The sequence below is a fragment of the Castor canadensis genome, chromosome 6, assembly GCF_047511655.1.
Source record: "Castor canadensis chromosome 6, mCasCan1.hap1v2, whole genome shotgun sequence".
NCBI classification, from domain to species: domain Eukaryota; kingdom Metazoa; phylum Chordata; class Mammalia; order Rodentia; family Castoridae; genus Castor; species Castor canadensis.
Genome location: NC_133391.1, coordinates 165,599,073 through 165,625,415, shown reverse-complemented (window position 1 = coordinate 165,625,415; position 26,343 = coordinate 165,599,073). Strand labels below are relative to the sequence as shown.

The 26,343-nt window shown below is 39.5% G+C and overlaps 1 long non-coding RNA gene across 1 annotated transcript in view; it reads right to left on the bottom strand.

Annotated features, from left to right (window-relative positions):
* LOC141423941 (uncharacterized) overlaps positions 1-21,223 on the bottom strand; it is a 46,348-nt gene extending 25,125 nt beyond the window's left edge. Inside the window, exon 1 of the long non-coding RNA XR_012448707.1 lies at positions 21,091-21,223. This is a non-coding gene — a long non-coding RNA (uncharacterized lncRNA). The remainder of the gene's footprint in view (positions 1-21,090) is intronic.
* Between the last annotated feature and the right edge of the window lie 5,120 nt (positions 21,224-26,343).

Below are 26,343 nucleotides of genomic sequence, written 5' to 3'. Positions count from 1 at the left end.
ATCTTCCCAAATAAATGGGACTACAGGCACACACCACCATGCTCATCTTGACTTTTGCCCTTTGACTCTACTGTAAAGATCTTTGCAACAGCCTCTTTGTTGCTAGGTCCCATGGATTCTTTTCAGCACATTTTTTACTTGACCTCTGCACAGTCTAAATCTGTTGACCACATTCATCATTCTGAAATGGTTTCTTTGACTTCCAAATCTCCATATCCCTCTAATTTTTCTTCTGCCTCCCTGGCCTTCCCTTTCCCAGTCCCAATGTGGGATTCTCTTCTTCTGTCTATCCCAGAAATGTTATCCACTCTCAAGTTCTGCGTGAGAACTCTTCCCGTCTCTCTCTATGCCTGCTCTTTAGTGGTCTCATCTATTCCTGTGGCCTCAATTTCCCTCTCCTCTTTTCTAGGCTCTAGAGCAATGTAGAGCCACGTGTCCAATATGATTTTTGTGATTGTTATGAGTTGAATTGTGCTCCTCAAAAAGATGTGCAAGTCCTAGTCTGCCTGTACCTGTGAACATGATCTGATTTGAAAATACAGTCTTTGCAGATGTAATCAAGTTAATATGAGTCATACTAAATTGGAGTGATCCTCTAAATCCAGTGATGGGTGTCCTTTTAAGGACAAACATATTTAGTGACACACAGACACACTGGGAAAATGGAAGCAGAGATTGGACTGAAGTGTATACTGCTGAGGAATGTCAAGGACTGCTGGCAGCACCAAAAGCTAAGAGGAAATCATGGAACAGTTTGTGTCTCAAGCCTCCAGAGGGAGCACGGCCCTGTTAACATGGTGATTTCAGAATTCTACATGCCAGAACTCTGAGAAACTAAATTTCTGTAGTTTTAAGCCACCAAGTCTGTGGTAATTTGTTACAGCAGCCCTAAGATGAATGTTCCATGTCTGCATTGTCCAATGTAGCAGCCACTGGTCACATGTGACTATAGTAATTGAAATGGGACTGATGTAACTAGAGAACTGTCTTTTAAATTTTATATAATTTTCATTAATTTAAGGTTAAATAGCAACATGTGATTGGTGGCTACCATATTGGACAGCACATATCTAGACCCATGTATTACCTGCCTGCAGGCAGGTCCTTTGGGATGTACCAGTCACAACTCAAAGTTCACAACAAAGACTTTCCCTTCAAAGCTCCTCCTTGTGCCTCAGGAAGGATGCTTTTCTACCAAATGTTATTACCCAAAAATGTGAGGGACCTCCTTGGTTCCCTCCCTGTAGTAAGTCACCAAGTCCACTTCCTAAATAGCTCCCCTACTAGGATCACACCATTTTCATGACTCTTCTTGAGTTGGCCTCACCTCCTCCCTCTTGATTCCTCCTAAGCACACCCCCTTGATCTCTACACCCAGTTTTGTGTTCGTTTGCTATACTACCCCTCACCCAATACCTCACCCTGGCTAAAATCTGCAGTCCCTCAGTATGCACAGGGGATTAGTTTCAAGACCCCTTGAGGATACCAAACTCAGTGAAAACTCAAGTCCCTTATACAAAACTCAGTGAAAGCTCAAGTCCCTTATACAAAAAGCTCAAGTCCCTCCTGTACACTATAAATCATTGCTAGATTATTTATAATACCTAATATGCAGTAAATGCTATGTAAATAGTTGTTATACTATATTGGTTAGGGAATAATGACAAGTAAAAAAAATCTATACATGTTCCATACATACACTTTTTTTTGGAGAGGGGGCAAGGAATGGTACTGGGGTTTCAACTCAGGGTCTTGAACTTATTAGGCATTTGAGCCATGCTCCCAGTCCTTTTTGCTTTAGTTATTTTTCAGATAGGGTCTTGTGTTTTTGCCTGGGGTCAGCCTCCACTGAGATCCTCATACCTATAGCCTCCCACATAGCTAGGAAGACAAGAACAAGCTGCTACACCTGGCTTACTGATCGAGATGGGAGTCTCACTAACTTTTTTACCCAGGCTAGCCTCTAACCGTGATCCTCCATGCACAGCCCAGAAAAAATTATTTTCAAATGTTTGCGATCTGTAGTTGGTAGAATCCAAGAATGCAGAACCCACAGATAGGGAGAGCCAAGTATACTTGTATTTTAAGGTTTGTCTCCTCTTCCAGAGAGTCCTCATTGGAACCTCAAAACTAGATTATATGCCTTTTGATGTGCTCTCATGCTGCCTGAAGGGTAGTGCTACCCTACTACCAGAGGGTTAAGGCTGTATTGAAATAAACTCTCTGACGTGTCAGTCTCTCCCTTACCAACTACATCTGTAATACATAGGACTGTACCTCGCACACAGTGGGCACCCAATAAATATCGAATGAATGAATGAATAGAATTAAACATTATGGGTTGCTAACAATGACAGCCCATACTTTGGGTTATAGTAATGGTTAACATTGTTGCTAATTATGGATACTAGAAAAAGACAACAAAAAACAGAATAAATTAAAAATTTGCTTTGGTGGCACCTAAGTGATACTAATTGTGATTATTTATGTAAAAATATTACTTTTTGCACCTAATTACCATGGAGAACAAGTAAGGATTATGTATAGCATTAAGTGTGTCAAATCAATTTAGTTGAGTTTTATCTCATTATAATAGTGAATTATGCACTATGCTTAGAATACATAAATTATTGTTCATGGCTATTCTTTATCTCAACCCTTGGAAAAGTTTCTTTCCTCTATTCTTCTTAGCTCTGTAACATTCCCAACATCAAGTGCATTGTAAAAGTCAGCAACAGGTAGAGAAATGGGTGACCACTTCTGGTCATGTGGAATGCAAACCAATTTCAAGCCAATTGTGATTCTAATACTATTGATCTGTTACTCCTTTCTCTAATGCATTTGACAGCTAGAGAGGGTTTTACAGCATCATTTTATTTAGTTATTTCTCCAGGTCTGTAAGTGATTCGAATTCCCAGAGTTTTAGCAACTTATTCTAATTAATGCAGTGACAGGAAGAGTCAAAGTCAAGACAGGTTTGGAGGGGGTTGAGTCTACTACATTTACATTTACACTAACGTGTATATACATGTCCTAGTGATTTTGATTTTATTTTCCCCTTTTGCAGACAAGGCAACTGAGGATCAGAGAGTTGAGTAACTTTGCTCAAGTTCTCAAGGATGGTAAACAATGACTTTTGAACCTAGGTCCTTAGGCTTAAGAACTTGTGTGTTTTTCTACTTGACTTCCTTTATCACTAAAGGTGCCTGCTTCATCAGGAAAGTAGGAATAAAGCCCTCTTAGTCAGGAGGTGCTAGGGATGAAGGCTCAAAGGAAGGAAATGAAAAAGGTGTCAAGGATGGCTTTGGGGACTCCCCCAAGAGAAGATTGTGAAAGCCTGACATCATTTGCACCTTGGCTCCTTAGATCTCTCTCTCTCTCTTTCTCTCTCTCTCTCTCATTCTTCCCCTTCCCCTCTTGTCCTTGTCCTCCTTCCCCTCCCCACTCTCCCTTTTCTCTCTCTCTTTGTCAGGATCCACTAAGTCACCATGCTGGAGGGCCCAGTTTTGGCACTCAGTCAAGTCCCAGCTGAGCCCATCCTTCTAGCCATTTACACTAAGGTGCTAGACTTTTGGGTGATGCTGTTTTGGACCCTGCAGACCAGCCCATCTGCCAGCACAATACCACCAAGTGACCTTGGTCAACACCACATGGCACAGAATAATTGAGCAGCTGAGCCCATCCCAAATTCCTCACCCACAAAATCATAAGCCATAAAAATGGCTACAGGAATTTTGGGGGTCGTTTGATACATAGCAATAGATAGCCAAAATATGCCACAAGTTCACTTTACAGTTTCCTTCTTTTCCAGTGCCAAACAAATAAATATCCAAGGGCTAGGTTAGTAAGCTGTTATAATTAACCAAACAAGCTCTCCTCTCTTTCATATGGCAATTCCCACACAAAAATGATTATGGTACTTTCTTATTTCAAACAACCCATCAGTGGACATATCTGAAATGTTACCACAAAATAATTTTCCTTTTTCCTGACAGAAAGGAAATATTTGCAAGAACACAGTCAGAACCTATAGGCTGTAACATTCTGTTGATAATTTTACCATTTCCCAACAACTTTTGTGCTATTCAACTTAACTTTGAAAAGGAAACAAGATAACATCTGTTTCCTCCTCCGTCCTTCAACAGACTTAATAGCACCCAGATATCCACGTTCATTTCTCTCAGGGTTCACAGGATTCAAGTTCACCTTCTGAAGACCCTAAGACAAAAATGGCATTTTTCTATAGCTCCATCTTACAGTGCAGGCCAGGAATGAAAAGCAGCTAAGGAGGGAGAGGGAGTAGATTCCTCCAACAGCAGTGGACAAACAGTTACCCAAGCTGCACAATTAGAACAGCACAAATGCTGCAGCTGTTTGCAAAGGCACCCGCAGCATTTCTGACAAGGCAAATCATGCTGGTGATGTCAGACTCCTTTCTTAAACAAAAGTGAAATGTGAGAAGGCAAGAACACATGACTGCTGGAAGATGGTTTTCCTTGTTTGGAGAACTGTATTCACAAGTGATTATGCTATCCACAGCCTGGGTTTCCCCAGGTCTTTGAAAATCTACATTCCTATACAAACCTAGTGGCTGGCTCCCTGAGCCCTTGGTCATCTCACCAGTCTGTCATGCAAGTCATTGAGCAGGGAAAATGACTCATGGGCTCTAAAGAAAATCTAATTCATTGAATTAAACATTGGAAAAGAACCTAAATGAGTCACCACATCCTTTCCTCTGCCTTTAGGCAGCACCACACCTAGGCTACTCCAGCCAAAAGAGAGGTAATCATATTTTTAATAAGCTAGTCAGAAAGGGAGCATGTACAACAGTATTAAATACCTACATTCCAGAAACAACAGAGGCATTGCAAAATTGGATCCCAACATACAAATTAAACATCAGAAATATGCAAAGCTTTGTGCAAATTAGAAAAAGGTGTCCCCCCGCAGGGCAAAAAAACTGAGAAAAGCCAGTCCCTCAAGATTTCAGCTGCTCAGTGTGATGGCTTGTGAGGGAACAAATGGGTTCTGTCTGCTCACTCACTCAATCTGTCCCCTACGCCCAACCTCTCTACCCCACCCCCATTTTTGTGTAGAGCACAAGTTCCAGAACCATATGCAGGTGGGAAGAAGGAAATGAAATTTTGTAGGACCCCTTCCCCCTCTTTCTGGTAAAAGCCTTCATTTTCCTATTTTTGCCCCATTGTTTGTTATTGCTGACACTGGGTAACGCTGGTTTTTTTTTTTTTTTGAAGTATCTGTCATCCTCTACTAATAACTTGCAGCTGACAGATAATATATCTTTATCCTTCCACATACCTGGCAGGTACTCAATAACTGTCCGCTAAAAGAATGAATAACTCTTGGAGAGAATGAACACAACCTTCTTCCACCTCTGATGTCTTCTTCTCTTTACATTGAAAGGAAGAGTGTGACATCAGCCCTGTGGAGGGAAGCAACAGACCAGTACACACAGTGTTCTTCAGAGCAGAATTCCAAAAAGAAAAAGGGAATTCTTGAAGACATGGGGTAAAAAGCCACAAGGGTTCAGTGGTAGAGTGCTTTCCTAGCACACATGAGGCCCTGGGTTTCATCCCCAGGACTGCAAAAAGAAAAGAAAAAAAAGGAGACGTATCACAACAGACCACCAGAACCACAGCCTTGTGCAAAAGCCACTGCAACCTCACACAAAAATAACTCTGCAAGGACATCTGCCCAACAACTGCCAGTTCAACCTTGGACAGACTCCACCCTTGTTATTGATCCTCATAGCCAAGGATTATTGTTTAAAAATGTATGTACTTTTCCTCATGTTGCCTTGAAATGCTTCTACCTGCCTCAACCTCCTTCAATAGAACAAGTTTCCTGTGGGACCTGAATTCCCATCACCATATCCATTCCTGAATTAATTTGTTATCCTTGAAGACTCCCCGTTTGGGTCAGAGAACTTTGTTTAGTTTGTTTTATTTTTCTTGTTGCCTGGACTTTTTGTCTTGTTTTGTTTTGTTTTGTTCTTGGTATTGAACCCAGGACCTCTTGCTAGGCAAGTGCTCTCCCACTTGAACTACACCCCTACCCTGTTTGTTTTCCTTCCCTGCTAAGGGTCAAATTCAGGGCCTTAAACATTCTTTCTCCATTTGGTAGTTAGATTGATACATTTAGTTGTAGCATTTCATTTAAATTAATTCTTCGGAATAAGTAAATCCATAAAAACAACACTGCTTGTTGGCTCTCAGGGCTGAGTATAGGAGGGAACACGGAGACTATTTATTGGGGATGGAGTTTCCTTTTGGGGCAATGACAATGTTTTGCAACTACATGGTGGTGAAAGCTGTACCACATTTTGAATATGCTAGATTCACAATTCAGCCAGTGAATTTTCAGTTTGAAATGTTAACTTTTTTATGCTCTGTTAATTTCATCTTTTTTTTTTTTTTGAGACAGAATTTCCCTATATAGTCCAAGCTGGCTTGAACTCATGATCTTCCTGCCTCAGCCTCCTGTTAATTTATTTTAAGTAAATGAGAAAAAATAGTTGGAGACTTCTTCTGCCGGACATCTGGCTTCTCTTGAGGAACTGGACAACTTGGTAGTGCAAAGCTAACATCTGTGATGTGGCCACCATCAGCTAGCACAGCGCATTGGCCACCTGTTGAGGAAGGCACCTTTCCTCTCCTCTGAGGGGGTAGCCCCTACCCCCAGCCACAGGGAAGCCACTCTTTCTCCAGAGATTAAACTGAATCAAGTGAGTGTGAGGCACGGTTCTAAATCTGGCAGCCTTACTCGAGGACCAACAGGAACAGGGCCTGGTCCTCGTGACAAGGTGGCCCTTCTCCATGAGAGCAAAGTGGAGAAGAGAATTCACCCTCTCAGTTTCAGATGTCAGGACGGTACATAATATCGAACCTTATGCCCACAGTGGTGGACACTCTTAGAAAGCTCACGCTCACTTTGAGCTGACAGCATCACAACACAAACCCATGCACTGAACATCTTTCCATCTTGGAATCTCCCCCACACTGCTCCCTGGAGCCCTAAGAACCTGCATTTACAAACCTTGTCAGCCTCTGGGGATCTGGATCAGCAGTTAAAGTCTGTAGAAGCCTAATCCTCAAGGTGGCTAATGCTGACCACATTCTGTGTGTTTCCTGATAGATCCTGGAAGAAAGCAGCCCCTGGCACCCACAGGTACAGCCTTAATGATATAACTTTATATTGGCTTTTCCTTTCCTTGTCTCATACTCTCTGGTCCTTCACTTCTGCTTCTGAATCAGCTCCCAAATAAATCATGTGAAGCTTTTTTCGGGAACCCAAAATAAAACAAACTTCCTGTACTTGGACATGATTTTATGAGGAAATGGTGTCTTGTAACTTTGAGAGGACAAGGCTGAGGGTAAAAACCAGTATTGCTGACGATGGTGGAGTAAAAACATGCAAAGAGTTAAGGATCTTGGCGACATCCCTGAGATTCTAAACTCCCACACATCTCCTTCCTCCATTCTTGATAGGCCTCATCATGTAGGACACTCTCTTTGAAGCATCCTAAGTGATAATTATGGTGTTCCAGCACCTCCATGCCAATAGTAAGCAAAAGGAGCATTTTCACGTTAGATCAACAAGACCTAGAGTCTTAAATAGAAGGTCACCTGAAAACTGTCACCTGTCATAGTCATTTCATCTTACTGGAATCCTGCAGAAGCACAGGGAAGTCTTAATGTCACATCATTTGCCAAAACCAACTGCAAGTCATGATACATCTTGAGTGCAATGATTCATACCATCTTTGGCCATTCTCATCCCATTTTGTTGTCCTCAGCTGTCACCTGAATTTCACTAATATGACTATAGCTACAGAATTGTGGGGCAAATTCCCTTTCATATCTGCACAAGTGCGGCTATAGCCACTAACATTGGAGTTCTCATGACCACAGCCTAGGAAATGAACCACATTCAAGCATATCCATGGCATGTTGCCTCCTGCCATGCAACAGACTTGTGAGATTCTGCAATGCAATATGTAAAACATGGAATAAGACCGGTGCTAAAACATAGTTCTCCAGTGTCCTCTGTGCTCAGCAAGAATCTGAGGGACCATAGACCTATTTTTTACCCTTTGGAAGATATTGATTAGCATTTAGTTTGACTTAACTCAATTAGGTAAAAGAGTTGTTTAAAGAGAAACCTTTGCAAGTTAGACAGCTCATGTTACCCTTCTAGAGGAATTAAAAAATAAAACCTAGCAGGAAGAATGATGAGGGTCTCCTATGTATCTGTAGTGATTTACTAGCATGTATTACTTGTACATGTTATCAGATTTTTTGGCTTGCTCTCTCTTGTGTTCCTACGATACCTGGAAAGCTCTAGACACTTCTTAATACTTGTTGAATTGTTGTGATACTTACTGAGCATCCACCCTTAAGGACCATGAATCTAAGAACTCAGAGGTCCTGACTTCTGTCTGACATTCAGCATCTGAGCTGTGTGACTTTGCATAAGACATAGCTTCTCTGTGTCTCAGTGGCCTCAATTGAGAGATGGAGACAGTAATATTCTGCTTCATGGTGTCCCACACTTTGAAATGCCTTATACTTGATTTAAGTCTCTTCTGGTGCCATCTAAAATCCTTGATAATTTTTAAATAAGACTCTAACATGTCCATTTTCACTGGGTCCTACAAATTGGATAGCCTATCTTAGGGTCAGTGAAATATACAGTACTGAGTTCTCTTGGGACTAAATATGGAATGTACTTTAAACATGTAACACAAAGTTTCACACAGAGTAAGGACTAAAAAATAGTAAAACCATCCTAGTTAGGTTGTTAAATCTAAAGCGTATGTATTTGTCATGGCTTTCCACCCATCCAATCATCTAAGGACTAAAAATTCACTTCTGCTTAACTTTTGTTAATTTTATGACCTCAACTTTGAATCTGAATTTTCAAGTAGTTGACATGGCCTATTTCATTTCTTCCTTATCACCTCATCAAAAGATCACCCTTGGGCCGGGAGGGTGGGTTATATGGTAGAGCACCTGCCTAGCAAGCACAAGGCTCTGAGTTCAACACCATTACTGCCCAAAGAAGTCATCGGTCTCCCACAGTGCCTGATGAATTGAGAACGCTATACTCCCATGAAATCCTTTGGCTACACTGGTACAGCTAGCCAATCCCTTTCTTACCTTCAATTGACCATTCAGTTATATCAAAATGCTTGTAGAGAGGGGCAAAAATTCAAACTGGAGACCACTGCAGATGCATCATAAAATCAAGGAGGACCTGTGATGGATATCTAGGCCTGGGAATAGAAACAGAAACCAGCCTGTTTCTAGAAATATGGCAAAGAAAATAGTCTTAATATCTTCACTCTACCAAACACTAAGAAATGCTAAATCAAATATGACAAATAATTTTCAATTCATTTAGCAGCTAAACTCCTAAGACATAACGGACAGCCAGTTCCATGGCCAAAAATAAAAATAGAACTGAAAACCAACATGACAAACATGATTTTATGCTGGGTTGATCTATGAGAGTGGGAGAGGTGGTAAGTTTGATAATCAAAGAATTTACGTTTTAATGGTCTCATATAAACAGGAAATTCTTGGGTCTGTCCCAAATGAAGAATTTAGAAGAAGCCTCTGGAGTAATCTAAGAAAAAATTGCCCGTCATCCTAGAAAAATGACACGACAGCTTATTGCTTTAGTCTGGACTTAGGGGAGGATATTAAGAGTTTCTCTGAGAAGTTTTAATTATGGGCTTGTCCTCATTATGACTTGAGGTTCAAATTTGCACTATTTGTAGAGTCCCATCAACTCAAAACCAAGAAAGCAATTAATGTAATAAGTGATGCCTCTTTCTCCAAACGTACTCTTGTTGCTCTGCTATTCTCCCTGCTCAAATCAACATCATATTTTGCTTCCATCTCTTTGCCAATAAGTTCAGACAGAACAATTCTCCTCCCATTTCCATTTGCTGACTACTCCTTTCAAAAAGATTATATCATAGATTATAAACTACTTAGAAAAACTATCAGATGATGTTAATTCTGTGATAAAACTGTAGAACTTTGCTGAGATACATTAAAGAAGATCTAAATAAAAAACAGATATACCATGTTCATGGATTGGAAGATTCAGCATTGCTAAGATGTTCATAGTCCCCTAATATATCTACAGATTCAAACCTACCAAGAATTTCAAAAGACTTTGAAAAGGTCATTGATATGATTATTTTAAAATTTACATGGAAATTCAAAGGACTTAGTATAGGTAGGAGATTGCATATAGTTTGAGACCTCCAAAACACAGAACACATTTGGTGCTCAGGAGATGTAGTGCAGAAACTTCCTATGAAGGATAATGGAGATGGCAGCCAGAATGATCAGGGTGAGACTTTAGATCATGATGCAGGTCATGAAAGTCTTCATGAAAGAAGAAAGGAAAGGATGGATAGGACAGAAAAAAACCTCAGACAAGAGTGAGGTTCTAAAAAAGAGTGAGAAAATCTCCTATATCAAGTCAAAACTGCCCTTTAATGGATACTGCATTGAGCAAAATGCCCTCTTTTGTTTGTTTTACCATTTTTACATTTACTCACATGTGTATACATTGTTTGAGCCACCTTCCTTACCCCCACTCCCACACCCAGCTTCTGTCCAATTTTGTTGAAGAAAAAACATAAGAGATAAGAAAAGCATAGCATTTTTGCTTGTTTGAGATAAAGATAGCTATACAGAGAGATTCTTAGCATTGCTTCCATGCACATGTGTATTACAATCCACATTGGTTCATCTCTACCAGACCTCTTCACTACTTCCTAGTCCTGTTCCCATAGTGGCCTCTGCCAGTTTAAGATTATATTCACTCCTTTACAGTGAGCACGTCAACCACATTCAAGTTTTCCTTCCCTTTCCCTATTCCTCCCATGCACATTCTCTCTTTAGTGTGTGACCCATGTCCAATAATATTACTGCATTTGTTTTAGGTCTACAATCCATATATGAGGAAGAACATGTGATTTTTGGCCTTCTAAGACTGATTAACTTTGCTTAAGATGATGTTCTCCATTTCCATCCATTTACTTGTGAGCGACAAAATTTCATTCTTCTTTGTGGCTGAATAAAATTTCACTGTGTATAAATACCACATTTTCTTAATCCATTCGTCAGTAGTGGGGCATCTTGGCTGTTTCCATAGCTTGGCTACACAAAGTCCATTTTTAATATCCCTACCATGATTGACTAGAGTCTACCATTGAAGCAGACTGGAGAATTGTGGCCTGGTATGAACACCATGGTGGATACAAGGTTGGTTTCTGGAGCTCAATTACTCTTGCCAGAGTCTCTTAAAGAAAGAACCTTTTTAAAAAGTCATTAAAGATATATAGCTCATCTGTAGAATACTTCCCTGACATGTGCAAAGCCCTGGGTTTCACATCCCCAGTACAGAAAAGAAAAAAAGAACAGGGAGAGAGAGAGAGAGAGAGAGAGAAACAGAGAGAGAGAGAGAGAGAGAAACAGAGAGAGAGAAAGGAAGGATAGAAAGAGAAGAAAAAAGAAAGAATAGAAAGGAAGGAAGGAAGAAAGGAAGGAAAGAAAGAAATCCTGTGCAGTGCATCTTTAAGGCTGCCAAAACAATTTTTGAAAAAGAACAAAGTTGTATGACTACCTAATTTTATGACTTATTATAGATGCACAGTAATAAAAAGTGTGGTATTGGCATAAAAATGAAGACAAATAAATGTAGTAGAAAAGAGCCATTTGTGTGGTCAATTAATTTTTAACAAAGTTTCCAAGATAATTCCAATGAACTCATTTTTTCAATGAAGAAAGAACAGTTATTTCAACAAATGTTACTGGAACAACTAGATTTTTAATAATTAACTTATAGATCTAAACTAAAAGATGAAACTCTAAAAAGGAAAAGAAGTTGGAGAGAGTCTTTGTAACTGGGGCAGGCAGGGATTTCTTGAGACAAGTAATGGAAATCACCACTATATAAGAAAAAATTGATTAATCAGACATTTTAGGATTTTAAATATACACTCTTCAAAAATCCTATTATAAAATGCAAAGATGAACCACTAATAGAAAATACACATATATCTGACAAATAATTTGTATTAAAAATACAAACAAATCTGTAAGTGAATAAGAAGAAAAAGCAACTAAAATAGAAAATGGGCAAAAGATCTGAAGTGATGTATTGCCAAAGAATGTATGTAAACAGTCAATAAACACATGAAATTTTTCAATGTCACTAGTCACCAGGAAAATACAAGTTGAATCCACAGTGAGAAACTTGCTTCCTCACTAGAATGGCTAAAATTTAAAGACTGATAATACCAAGTGGTGGCAAGAATGGGATGCAACTGGAACTTTTTTACATTGCTCTTGTGAGTACAGTGTCACTAAAAATAGTCTCTTATAAGGTTAAACATATACTTGTCATATAACTCAGCAATTACACACCCAGGTATTTACTTAAGATAAAGGAAAACATGTCCACACAATGACACATGCATGAATGTTCATGAGAGCTTTATTCAGAACTGCCAAAAGCTAAAAATGACTGTCATTCAACAGGTGAGTGAATAAACAAATAGTCATATATTCGTGCAATAGAACATGATAAGTTAGAAATTTTCTAATATACTCAATCACACAGGTGAATATTATACAAAGCAAAATAACCCATATCCAATAGAATATATGCTGCATTGTTTCATTTATGAATTTCTACAATAGGAAAAATTAACTAGAGTGGTAGAAACAAGATCAATAATTTACTCAGCAGGAACAGTAGACTTCACAGGGGACAAGGGACAGTTCTGCCTGATGGGATTCATGGAGTATCCTGATTAAGACAGTAATTATAGAAGTGGATACATTTAACAAGCTAAACATTTCTTGTACATTTTATTATACTCCAATTACTTCTCAATAAATTTGATTTTACTTTTTGTAAAGAAAGAGTGGGAAAGAGCCTTCTCAGCTGAAGAAGTGTAGGGCACTCTGTCCACTGTAGGCAGAGATAGAGTTCCATGAGTTGGAACCACAGTCCTTTGTCATGGGGAGGAGCTGCCCAGAAGCATAGCTCTGGAAATCCCACTTTGGAGGGCCAGCTGCTGTCCACAGGCTGAAGTGGAAGGAGCCATGGAGCTCATACATTCTAACTTGTGTTAGAATATCCTCCATGTTTAGCCATTGCACTTTATAGCGTTACATCTTTATTTGACATCATGTACTATTATTATAATTTTATCCTTGAAATGTATTAAATATTAGTTTACCAACATTTTAAATATAAATGCATTCATGCAACAGAAATTAGTTGAGTACCCATTACATGTCAGTCCCCATTGTAGGGGATGGGAACACAGCAGGCTGCAGGGGTGGGGAGAAAAAACAGTAACAAAATTTGCTGTCTTTATGGCCCACAGGCTTGAATAGGAGGAAATAACCAAAATGCTATGTAGTTTACTAACTGATTTATTTTCTCTGAAAATAAATCAGAGAAGAAAGATCAGGAACTTGAGAAGAAGAGGTGGAGGAGCAGGAGCAGGAGGAAGGGGAAGGAAAGAGGAGGAGGTTAAAAGTCTCAAATTCATATAGGCTGCTGACAAGTGAAGTATGATTAAAGGCCTACAGGAAGAGCATTTCAGGCAAAGGGAACAGCAACTGGAAAGGCCCCAAAGTGGGGGTATACCTGGAGAACCTGAAGAACAACAAGGCAGTCGTTGCAGCTACAAAGCAGGGAACGAGGCAGAGTTGTAGGACACAAGTCAAACAGGAAGAAGCAGCCTAGAGGATCATGATGAAGATTTGACATTCATTTTAAGTGATGTTTTTTATTGAAGAGTTTGAGACAGGAGAGACATGCTCTGACTAATGTGTTGACAAGAACACAGGCTGATGTGTTAGGACTAGACTAGAGAAAACAGGTGGAGTCAGAGAGCCCCCTGGGAAGACAAAGAAACAGAGGTTGGTGCCTTGGGCTGTGGTAGCTGTGGAGTGGGGAGGTGATTGAATTCTGGATATATATGGCACCAGTAATATAGCTGATGGATTGGACACAGGGTGGGAGAGTTTACAGGGTAAACTCAATGCTGATGCTAAGATATTTTTTTAATCTCAGCAACTGGAAGGATGGAATTTCAGATCATGAGCTGAGTAAGACCATAGTGGAAACAGATGTACAGGGAAGATCAAAGATTCAATTTTGAACAAGTTAGAATTACGGTACTATTTGACATCTGGATGGAGATACAGAGTAGGCAGGAGGACGTGTAAGTCAGAAATACAGGGGAGATGTCAAGGTGGAAAGAGAAACTGGGACATTCCCACTGGGCAGTTTTCAATATGTAAATGCTACTGAAATCCTGGGGACTAGCTGAGATCACTAAGGGGGAAGAGTAGATAGGAAAGACATCCGAGGACCACACTCTCACAGTAAGACATTAGAGAAGAGGAAACAGCAGAGGAGATGGAGAGGGAAGAAGGAAAAGCTGGAAAATGTGTGAGGTGCAAGCCTAGTGCAGAGTGTTTCAAGAAGAGAGAGCCATCAGGCCAAGTACAAGTAACTCAAGTCAGATGACAACTGAGACTCAACCTGAGATACAGCAATGAAGAGCCCATTGTAAAACTTGCAACAGCAGATGTAGTGGAATGATGAAAATGCTGGCAAGTAAAAAAAGCCAGTCACAAAGGACTACATATTGGATGACTCTGTTTCTATGACACATACAATATAGGCAAATCCATAGAGACAGAAAGCATATTAGTGGTTACCAAGGACTGAGGGGACCTGGGAAGCCAAAGAATGAGTGACTACAAGATCTCCACTTGGATTATGACAGTGCTGGAACTGGGTACAGCTGTCGGTGGTACAGCATTGTGAATGCACCTGACACTACTGAATTTGCATTTTAAAGTGGTGATGATGGTATGTTTTGTGTTGTGTGCATCTTATCACAATAAATTTTAAGACAGTGGGAGGAGAGAGATTGAAGACAGCAAAAAATGGAAGTAATTTTGCAAAAACAAGAAAAAGCGTAGGAGCTCTAGCCAAGGTCAAGAAAAGAGTATGTACTAATGGGAAAGACAAGTAAAGAAAAAAGTGATGATTCAGGAGAAAGAGGAAGGGATTTTTGGAGAATGACCTTAAACAGAAGACAACCTGTCATGGAAGACAGGAAGTATGCCTTTGCAGGAACCCAAGAGTTTCATCCATGGTGACAGAAGAGAAGGGAAAGCATGGAAATGGAAATGAGGTGGAAGGGGCTATAGACAATAGGATCGGTGTGGGGTGAGCACCTATAGAAGGCTCCTCTCTCATAGAGGGAGCTCACCCCATACCCACAGTCTACAGGGATCCTTGTGGAAGGCAGAGGGGGGGATTTCTCAAGGACTTCTTATGAGGAAAGACCAGAAAGGTAGGAAAAGGCCTGACAGGAACTTTGAACTTCAAGGTGACTGAAACATTTACTCAAAAGAAACTTGCTTTTAACCATAAAATACAGAATTACCTTGATGCTTTTATAAGCAGAAATGGAGTGTGATCGTTGAGGTTTTCACTAAGAAGAAAAGTCTCTCATAACAAATCATGGCTATCCAGTTACCCTTCTGCATATCTGACTCTAAATTCTAGTTCCTCTACATGCAAATGAAGTGGTTATATAAGCTGCTCTTTATATTAACAGTGTATGATAGAATCATAAAGCAATATCTGAACAGGAAAGGCCTCAGGCCATCTAATTTAGGGGTGACATTTCCACATCTAATCTAGGGGCACATTTGGCTTCATCCAGAAAATTTTTTTGGTTCTCACAGCTGGACAGAAGCTACTGGTCATTAGTGGCTAGCGGCCAGGCGTGCAGCTAAGCATCCTACAGTGCACAAGGAACACCCCTTCAGCAAAGATTTAGATTTATGTGGCCACAAATATCAACAGTGCTGAGACTGTAAACTCCAAGTCAAATGCAAAGTTCATCCAGGCATGCACTTCCTAGAGAACTCTCTCCAGGCTCAGTCAACCTCAGCTTCAGAATTTCCAAGGTAACGTGCTCACTGGCTAAGTCATGGCAGCAGGTCCTGTTCCCAGCTCTGCCTGAGCCCAGAGTCCATGCTTCCTGTCATGTGCTATGGTCAGTCAAACAGAGGCACTGAACTTGTGGTACTCTAAATGCTCAAATGGTAGAATGTGAGTTCTCCTGAGAGGTCCCCTGACCCAAACTTTCTCTCCCACCAACCTATCCTAATGCCTGGACTCCATCACTAACAATCCATACCTTTTGATGAAGGCTCCCTCCCTACAGGAGCATCCTGCGAAAAGACAGGCAATCCATGTAATTTGAGAAGATGACTCTACAATATAGTCTAAGTACAAATTGACCTTGGACAAAGTATTTGATCTTTTTGTACTCCACTGACCTTATCTGTAAAATGGGGGCAATAACTGTTCCTATGGCATGAGTTGTTGTAAAGATTAAATACATGAGTATACATAAGGCATATGTGCCTGCCATATAGTAGGCACAATGTGTAGTTGTTGTTAACTGTGTTTTCAAACATTAGTAGAGGAAATCTGTAAGGGCCCTTTAAAAAGCCTGGCAGAAACCCAGCTTTAAAAAAAAAAATAGTAACAACAAAAGTGCAGCTTCTGCACTTTCTTTTCAAGTAAGACAAACTATTCAAAACTGAACAAGCATTAATAAGAAGTTGAAGGGTTGAAAGCGGTGAGTGACTATTAACTTGGTTGCCTAGGAAACTCTCCAGGTTGGGAAAAAAAGATTGTCATGGAAGTCCATGCAAACTCGAGAAGCAGCCCATAGAATTCTGTCCTTCTTTTCCCTTGGCCACAAGAGGACAAGCAAGCAAAGAGACTCACAGGGCACTAGAGAGTGAACTGTGTGCTTTGGAGAGAAAGTCTGCTTCTCTCATAGAAGTCAGAAAAATCCCACTAGGCCAGCCAAGAAAAGTTAGCTGCAACCCCATAAGCAGCAAGCACGTGCCCAGCCCCAGTGGAAGCTGAAAGCAACACAGCTGGCTGAGTTGACTCTAGGCCATTTAAACTTCCAAATGTTAAGTGGGAGAAAGCTAAATATTTCTCCTAAGAAGGAAAAAGAGTATGAGACGAGTAGTACATAAAGGTTGTGGGAGTGCCTTCACGTTGGTGTTTCTGAAAAAATTATTTCCCTGTCACATTTTAATCTCTGGCAGGTATTTCTATTATGGTAAAATACACATAACATAAAATCTGCCATTTTGAAATACAGAATTCAATGACATTATTGTAGTCATAACATTTCACAACCTTCATCACTCACTAATTCCAGAACACATTCATCACCCACAGACGCAGCTCCATTAGCAGTCACTCCCCCCCCCCACCACCACCACCCTCACGCACATACACAGATCCCGGCTACCATTAATCTGCTTCTGTCTCTGTGGACTCCCCTATTCTGGACAGTTCACATAAATGGACCTAATAGGTCTGGCTTGTTTCATTCAGCATTTACCCAGGTTCCTCCTTGTTGTAGACTATATTAAAACTTAATTCCTTTCCGTAGCCAATAATATTCCATTATAAAGATATCCCACATTGTGTTTAATACACTAGAAACTGTTGTCAAAGTTGAAATGAAAGATGATGACTAGGGTAGGACAGTGGGGAGGGAGAGAAGTACACAGATGCTAAAGATGAATCAATATGACTGGGTGACTTATGAGAGAGAGAAGGGGTCACGGGGTCGCACCTAGGTTTCTAGCTTGGATACTTAGTATGTACTGCTTCTAGAATTTTGCTCTGAGTTTTGAAGTAGAGCAATAGAATCTGCTATAGGTAGTTTGCAAGAAGAGGATTATAAAGAGGTATTAGGTGCCTACAAGGATCTTTGGAAGAAGAGTAGATCAGGCTCTAGGCTAAGTTTCCAGGAATAACTCTTTGGTGGAAATGGCAAGGAGACTCCAGGACAGTGTGCCCCTGCCCTATTCCAGCAAAATGGGAATGCCTCAGTGCCTCTTTCTTCACCCCACTCCACTTGGGATCAAAGTCCATGTGGATACATCTGATTAGTAGACTCTATATCACATGTCTGCTTCCTGGCAGCAAAGAAGGCTGGGAAATGTACTTGGTTTTGTTTTATGTTTTGGTTTCTACATTGGGTAAAACTCAAATTTAGAGAAAGTGTGCTAATGATTCCGGGCTGTTTCAAAAGGAATATATCCTGCTACACAGTTGGCAAGGGATTAGAGTTAGGGCCTCATATTAGAGTTAGATCACTAACAAGGAAAATGCCAAAGGAGGAACTGGTTCAGGAAGGAAATGGAGACCAGTTGAATGTGCAGTGCCTGTGATATTCAGGAGCTAGCTAGAAAGATCTTGGTTAATCCTCAAGTCAAACCATAAAATCTGTCCACGATCCACTTGCCCTGGTATCACACAATAAGAACGTGGGAAGAGCAGGAAATGAATCTAAGAACATTTTGGCTCCAAAAAGCTGTGCTTTTCTCCTACCTCACAAATACTGTCTTGAAACTTTACTATCCTAAAACATCTTGGTTAATCATTAACATTTTAAATTCTTTTTAAATCTATTTTTGTTAATCCCTAGGCTGACCATGGAAATCTCATCATTTATCCATATCAAACACCAAGTCATAGCAGCTCTCTGAAGGTCATGCTGAGGTCACAAGTTGTGTGCTCCATTGTTTTGACTTAACTGGACTGGGCCATGTGCCCTATGAGAAGGTCTGTTGTAGATGGTGGTTTTTCTAAACAAACCTGAATTGGGCAGTGTTTATCTTGGCATTCCCTTGTCATTAATGTAACAAAACACCTGAGGCAGGCTATGTTAACATGCAAAAGAGAAATAGCAGACCAGACAGGAAACCACAGAGGTGGGGAACCAGACATGCTCCTTTTATGACACCCTATGAGAAAGACAAACTAGAGGTCCCACTAATTCAGGGGGCCCTTTGATAGGCACACCCACAATGACCTAAAGACCTACCACTAGTCCACACCTGTCCACACCACCAAACTAGAAACCATGAATCCATGGGAGGCCAAACCACAGCTTTCCCTAACATCCTGTTTATATGTCCTTTCCACTCCCAATGTCCTAAATGTCCTAATTTTTTTAAATAATTTTGGTATTTTTACTGGAACCAAAGAGCTGGCCTCTGACTCTCTCTCTCTCTCTCTCTCTCTCTCTCTCTTTGTTTCTCTTTCTCTCTTCTTAGTGGTTCTGGGAGGGGGGTGTTGAACTCATGGTCTCATGCTTGCTAGGCATGTGCCCTACCATTTGAGCCACATCACCAGCCCCTTTTTGCATTTGTTTTCTGTGATACTGTCTTGCTTTTATGCACAGTCAGTTCTGGACTGCAATCCTACTATTTGTGCTCCCTCAAGTAGTTGGGAGTGATAGGCATGCACCACCATGCCCGGTCATTGGTTGATGGAGTCTCACGAATTTTTTGCCCCAGCTAGTCTTGAGTAGTGATCCTCCAAATCTCTACCTCCCAAGTAGCTAGGACTACAGGCATGAACATTAGGGTTAAAACATTAACATGTTATCCCCCTCCCCCTGGGAGACTTACATTTTCACAAATATTGAATCACTAATTTAAAATGCACTTGGAAAAATAGTTTTAGGGATTTTCTTTTCTTTTTTTTCTTTTTTTGGGCAGCACTGGGGTTTGAACTCAGGGACTCACACTTGCTAGATAAGCACATTACCACTTGGGCCATTCCATCAGCCCCTGGTGTTTTTTCCTATTTTTTTTTTTTAATTTACATCACCACCAAAATTTACTCAGCCCTCCAGAGGGTTTGACAGCCTCAGTTATGCTTAAGGAAGGAAGAGTCTATCAGATTCCATTGGACCATGTTGATTCTACTTTATATAAAAATGCAAAGAATCTATAATATTAGCCAAAACAGTTCTGAAAAAGACCAAAATTGGAGTACTTATCTAACCTGGACTTTAAGACTTACTATAAAGCTTCAGTAATCAATACAGAGTATTACTGGCAAAGGATAGTCATAAGATAAATGGAGAAGGAGCATCCAGAAATACAGCCACACAAATATGCTCAATTAATGTTCAAGAAAGGCAGCAAGGGGATGCAATGGGAACATGACCGTCTTCAACAAATGCTGTTTGACCACCTGAATATCATAAAGAAAAAGATGACCTTCCACCCTTACCTCACACCATACACAAAAGCTAACCCAAAATGGATCACAAACTTGCAAGTAAAACCTTGAGGCAAACATAAATTCTTAGGACACAAGAAAATTCCCAACCATGAAAGAAAATATTGTAAAAAAATGAACCTCTTGAAAATCAAAAGCTTTTGTTCTTTGAAAGTTACTCTTAAAACAATAAAAAACAAACCACCCACCAGCAGAAAATTATAAACACACACACACACTTTTCTATCAATAGACTTGTATTAAGAACATATAAAAATGATACACACAATTGTAAGAATATAACCACTCAATTTTTAAATAGGCAAAAGATTTAAACAAATTTCACTAAAAGAAATATGCAAATGATCAACATGCACACAAAAAGATTCTCAACATCATTAGTCATCAAGGAAATGCAGATTTAAAAAGCACATTGAGCTTGCACCATACACCCACTAAAATGGCTAAAATTAAAGAGACTGGCAATGCCATGTTGGCAAAGAAGTAGAGCAATGGAGGTTGTAAACCATGCTTTGGAAAACAGCTTGGCAGTTTCTTAAAAAAATTAAACACATACTTAACATGTGACCCAGGAATTCTGCATCTAAATCTCTACCAAGAAAAATGAAAGGATATGTACTCAGAAGATGTGTGTATGAACACTGACAGCAACTTTCTTTATAGGAATTATGTTACCTTCCTACATTAAAATTCTTCTCAGCAATATAAAAACAAAGGATATAGTGATACATGTAACACCCATGGATACACCCTGAAATTTTTATTACTGTCTCAGTAATGTTTTCATAGTACCTCTAAGCAGAAAGAAATTCTTAACAGTTCCATTTATTAAGTCATTATATCCAAGTGACTTTGTAATAGTGGTACCTATATGTGCAGTGAGTATCCTCATGTTTCCCTCAAAAAATTTAAAATATCCAGCCAGGCATTCCAGTACTAGAAGGTGGAGGCAGATGGATGGAAACTTCGAGGTTAGATGGGCTGCATTATAAGACATATCTGAAAAAGAAAAGAAGAAAAACGAGGCTCTGTGAGAAAGACCAATACTACATGTTTTTTCTCGTGTACATAATCTAGACTTAGAAAAAAAAAAAAAGAATGGCACCAGTGTAAAATATGGGGAGGGGGACTGTTTCAGGGTGGGAATCAGTGTGGGGGGAGGGTGATATGAGAGGGTAAAGGGGGGTGGATATGATCAAAGCATGTCAAACACATGTATGAAAATAGAATAATAAAACCCATTTAAAATGCTTAAAAGGGTGGAGGGAGAATAAGAAAGAGTAATAGAGGGTGAATTTGATTAAAGTCCATAATATGCATGTATGGACATATCACAATGAAACCCTTTGTACAATTAATATATGCTAATAAAAAATGAAAAAAACACTCAACTGTCTAATATAATAATTTGTCAACTTTTAAAATTAACACAGTGTTTAAGCAAGTGAAACACTCACCAAAAAAAATTAAATATCCATGGTATACTGTGAGTTTGCTGCAGTATGCCAGACAACCTCGGCAAACTTTGGGAATCATGAAGAACAATGATTGCATGCTAAAAAGAACAGAAAGGAACTTTCTAGGATGATGGAATTCCTCTAAATTTTGATTGTGGTGTTGGTTACATGTGTGTGCATGTATTTGTTAAAAATCATAACAATAAAATCCTAAAATGGATGCACTTTATTTTTTGCAAATTGTACTGGTACAAAGCTGACTTTAAGACAGAGGAAAAGAAATCTATCCTGGGTATGAAAATATGTCTCATGCACACACACACACACACACACACACACACACACACACACTCCCTACTGCTTCTCCATGTTCCAAAAATGACAGAATGATACTTATTCTGTGATTGGTCCCATAAACTGACTCTGAGACTCAGTCTTTGCCTCCTTCCTTCCCCTGCCACTACTCTACTTCCACCAGTTGAAGAAACTTTCATTTTTTTAGTATCTGCTTTTTAAATAGCTGTTGACTTGAATTTATTGAATTTGTTGGCATGAGGTTTTTTGGGCTATCTTACTATTCTTATTAAATAATAATTTGAAAACACCTGTTCTATGGTCTACATGGCTACTACTTATTGAGCATCTGCTTTTCTGATAAACACTGTGATTAATGCTTTTCAGCTTTGTTTCATGAAATCCCCTCAACTCATGAAATAGATACCATTAGCCTCATAGTACAGATTGGGAAATTGAGGCCCAGAGAGGTTAAGTAAATTGATCTGTCACACAGGTACAAGTGGAGACACTGGAATTCGTGTTCCAATATGGCTTCAAGAGGAGCCCACATCCTAACTGGCCACTTGGCTCTGACCTAATTATTATAAAAGAATAGAACACATTTATGGAAATCATACCACAGAGTATAGTGAATTATGTCCTCTATTCCTCCTGATGGGGAATCTTTAGATGTTCTCTGATTGTACCATTATAAAGTGTGGTCCTGAAAGATTTCCAAGGAAAGAAAATTGAGAATCATACACTTTTCTGATGGACAAACATTAAACATTCTAATGAATTCTCTTTTTTTCGTTGTGGTGTTTTAGTTGGATGATAACTACACTATGAATTTTTAAGTAACAATGACAACTTGCAGGTTTAGATTGTGTTAGCATTTACAAAAAGACCCTAGCCCTCCACAACTCTGAGCCATAGAGCCACTATGTCCCCGATTTTCTTCATATATGACACAGCAGATATCCTGTTTCTATCGCTTGTGGCAGAAAAGCCCCTGATGCCCTTGCCTTACCTAGGACTCCGAGAGATTAAGGAGTTTGCTCTAGATCAATTGTTCATGTGACCAAGATTGGAATGGGGTCTCACTCTCCAATCAACCAGGCCGCCTTTCTCTCACCAGATGCTGTTAATTGGCTGCCTGAGTGGCTTGATGAACAGCTGAATACTCAAAACGCCATTTTCAGTTGCAAAAAGATGAAAACCTTAGGCAATTTTAAAGGGATAATTCAGAGAAATAAATGTATTTTGAATATGATAATGCACAATATAGGTGCTTATTTTAGTATTATTTTATGGTATAAATCATAGCTGTTGCTATAAATTATAGCATCATCTCCTTCAGATACATGCTCAAGGAAAATTAGTTTCTTAAAACAAGATTTGTGAGAAAAAAAAAGCCTCTGGGACAGATTCTTTCTTGCAATAATGCTGCTTAAACTCTAGGTAAATAAAATAACAGAACCATTTCTTTCTACATTATAAGTAGTCATTAAATGTGCATTGTTTTTTATATGTTTATTTATTTTCCTTTGTGCTTTATTTGCAACAAATTTTTACCTGGCTAAAACTATTTTATCATCTTTGGAACATTTTTTATAGCCAATAGTTTTATCTTATCTTGAGACCAGAGCTGGAAGGGCCTCAGTCAGCCACTAATTTATCTCACTACTTGCAGCAGGTAATTCTTGGCCTGGGATGAACTGTATTCATGCCACTTCTAAAGCCTCCAGAATGCCCTGGCACACCAGTTTCTAAAACATCTTTTCAGCACCAAGGAAGTCTTCTTGGGCCTAATATAAATCTCACATTTTGCAGCTTAAGCTAATTTTCTCTTCTTTGTACTTACACAGTTGATCAGAACCTCCTTCATCCTGGATTAAATTGCAGGTGCTCTGCCTTGATGCTGCGCCAATGTTTTTGTCCAGGTGTCTTCCATCTTTCTTGATGCTCACTGCTCACCCTGACTCCCACAACAACAGTGGCCTCCAGGCCCACAGCCTAAGTTGCCTCTGATAGAAGTCTCTTCATAACTTGAGTGATCACTTGCCCTGGTCCCTATCCAGTGCTGGTGTATACCTGTTTCCTCCACAATTATTAAGATACCAACTTTCTTTTACCATAACAGTGTATTGGTTGCTTGATAAAGTATATGATCCCTTTTATTATAGATTATGAAAAATTAAGGTGATTTCCCTGAACCTTCCAACATAGGTGCCCCACACTAATGCAGTGATCAGAAACTGGACAGAGCGAGTCACAGCAGAGTGCCCCAGAACTGCACTGTGCAGTATGGTAGCAAATAACCATATGTGGCTGTTGAGGGATGGATATGTGGCAGTTCCTGTGGAATGTGTAAAGTATATTCCAGATTACATAGACTTGGTTTAAAAATATTATATAAAATATCTTGCTAATTATTTTTATATCAAAACCAGGCAGCTACTCAGGAGGTAGAGCACTCAAGTGGTAGAGCATTTGCCTAGCATATAAGAGGCCCTGGGTTCAATCCTATTATTGCAAAATAACAATAATAATAATTTTTATATTAAGGTGAGGTGTAGCTCAATGGTAGAGTACATGCTCAGCATATACAGGATGCTGGGTTCAATCTACAGAATTAAAAATAATAATGATGACAATAATCTTTATACTGAAATTATAGTTTGGGTCTGTTGGTTTAAATAAATTATATTTATTAAAGTTGATTAAAATTAAAATTGCTTTACTTTTTAATGTAGCTGCTTGCTATAGATTGAATATGGCTTGTCTACTCCAAAGCTCCTGTTGTAATTTAATTTCCATTATGAAATATTTAGAGGGTGGAACTCAATCTGAATATGGTATATTTAGAGATAGGGCCTTTGGAAGGTGATTGGAATTAAATAAGGTATCAGAGTGGTGCCCTCATGATGGATCCTGGTGGCTTTATAAGATAAGAAAGAGAGACCACTTGCCCCTTCTCTTTTGCCATGTGATGCTCTGCACCACATTTGGACTCTGCCAACAAGAAGACCAACACCAGATGCAACCTGTCAAGTTTAGAGCCCCACAACCATGAGCCATAAGCCCCTTTTCTTTATAAAGGATGCAGCCTTGGATACTTCATTGTACTAATAAAAATGGACTAATGTACTAGTAGAAAGATGAAATTCCACATGAGGCTTGCAACATGTTTTTTTGGATGGTGCTGCTCTAGATCTAGTAACTCATTCTCAGGAAAGGTCTCACTTTCATTTTCCTTCTATGTATTAACATGGAGCTCTCAATGGGTGTACAGTGAGTTTTGTCTATTACACCTCCCAGATGGCATTTGACTAGGGATTGTGACCATTGTCAGGCAATTAAGGGGGTCCAGAGTAGACGAAGAACTGTTCTCCAGATGGAGACTGGGGGTCTCTTCTCAGCACTGCATCAATGCAAGCTCAGTTGAAACACCAACCTCAGAGGACTTCAATTCTCCCCTCTGTTAAAACAAATGTTGACATGAGTTAGATGACTCTTGAGGCCCCTTCACCTTCTTTCTAAGAGGCTGGAAGGTGGCTCAATCATAGAGTGACTGCTTTGCAAGAGTGAATCTCTGAGTGCAAATCCTAGTCCCACCAGAGAAAGAGAGAGAAGAAAAAATGGAAAAAAGATATTGCAAGCAAATGGAACCTGAAAGCAAGCAGGAGTAGCTAAACTCATATCTGACAAAGCAGAAAAACCAAAACTAGCCAGAAGAAACAAGGAAAGTTATTTTATATTGATAAAGGGAACAATCCAAAAAGAAGGTATGATTCTAATCATATATGCACCAAACTCAGTGTACCCAATTTCATAAAACAAACATTACTTAAGAAAAAAGTACAGGTATATACTCCCCAACAAATATAGTGAGTGACTTCAACACCCTACTTTCACACCTACATAGGTCATCCAGACAAAAAAAACCAACAAAGAAACTTCACAATTAAATGACACTATAGATCAAATGGACTTAACAGATATTTACCTAACAGCCACAGAATACATTGTTCTCAGAGGCCCATAGAACATTCTCCATAAAAAGATCATATTTTATGACACAAAACAAGTCTAAACAAATATAAGAAAATTGAAATAACTTCCTGTATCTCATCAGACCACAATGAAATAAAGCTAGAAATCAACAGTGAGAGAAACTCTAGAAAATATACAAATGCATGGAAAGTTAACAATACACTTTTGAATGATCAGAGAAAAAAGAGCAAATCAAAAAATTCCTAGAAGCAAGCCAGGTGCCAGTGGCTCACACCTGTAATCATAGCTACTTGGGAGGCAGAGATCAGGAAGACTGAGGTTTGAGGCCAGCCCAGGCAAATAGTTTGCAAGACCTGATCTTGAAAATACC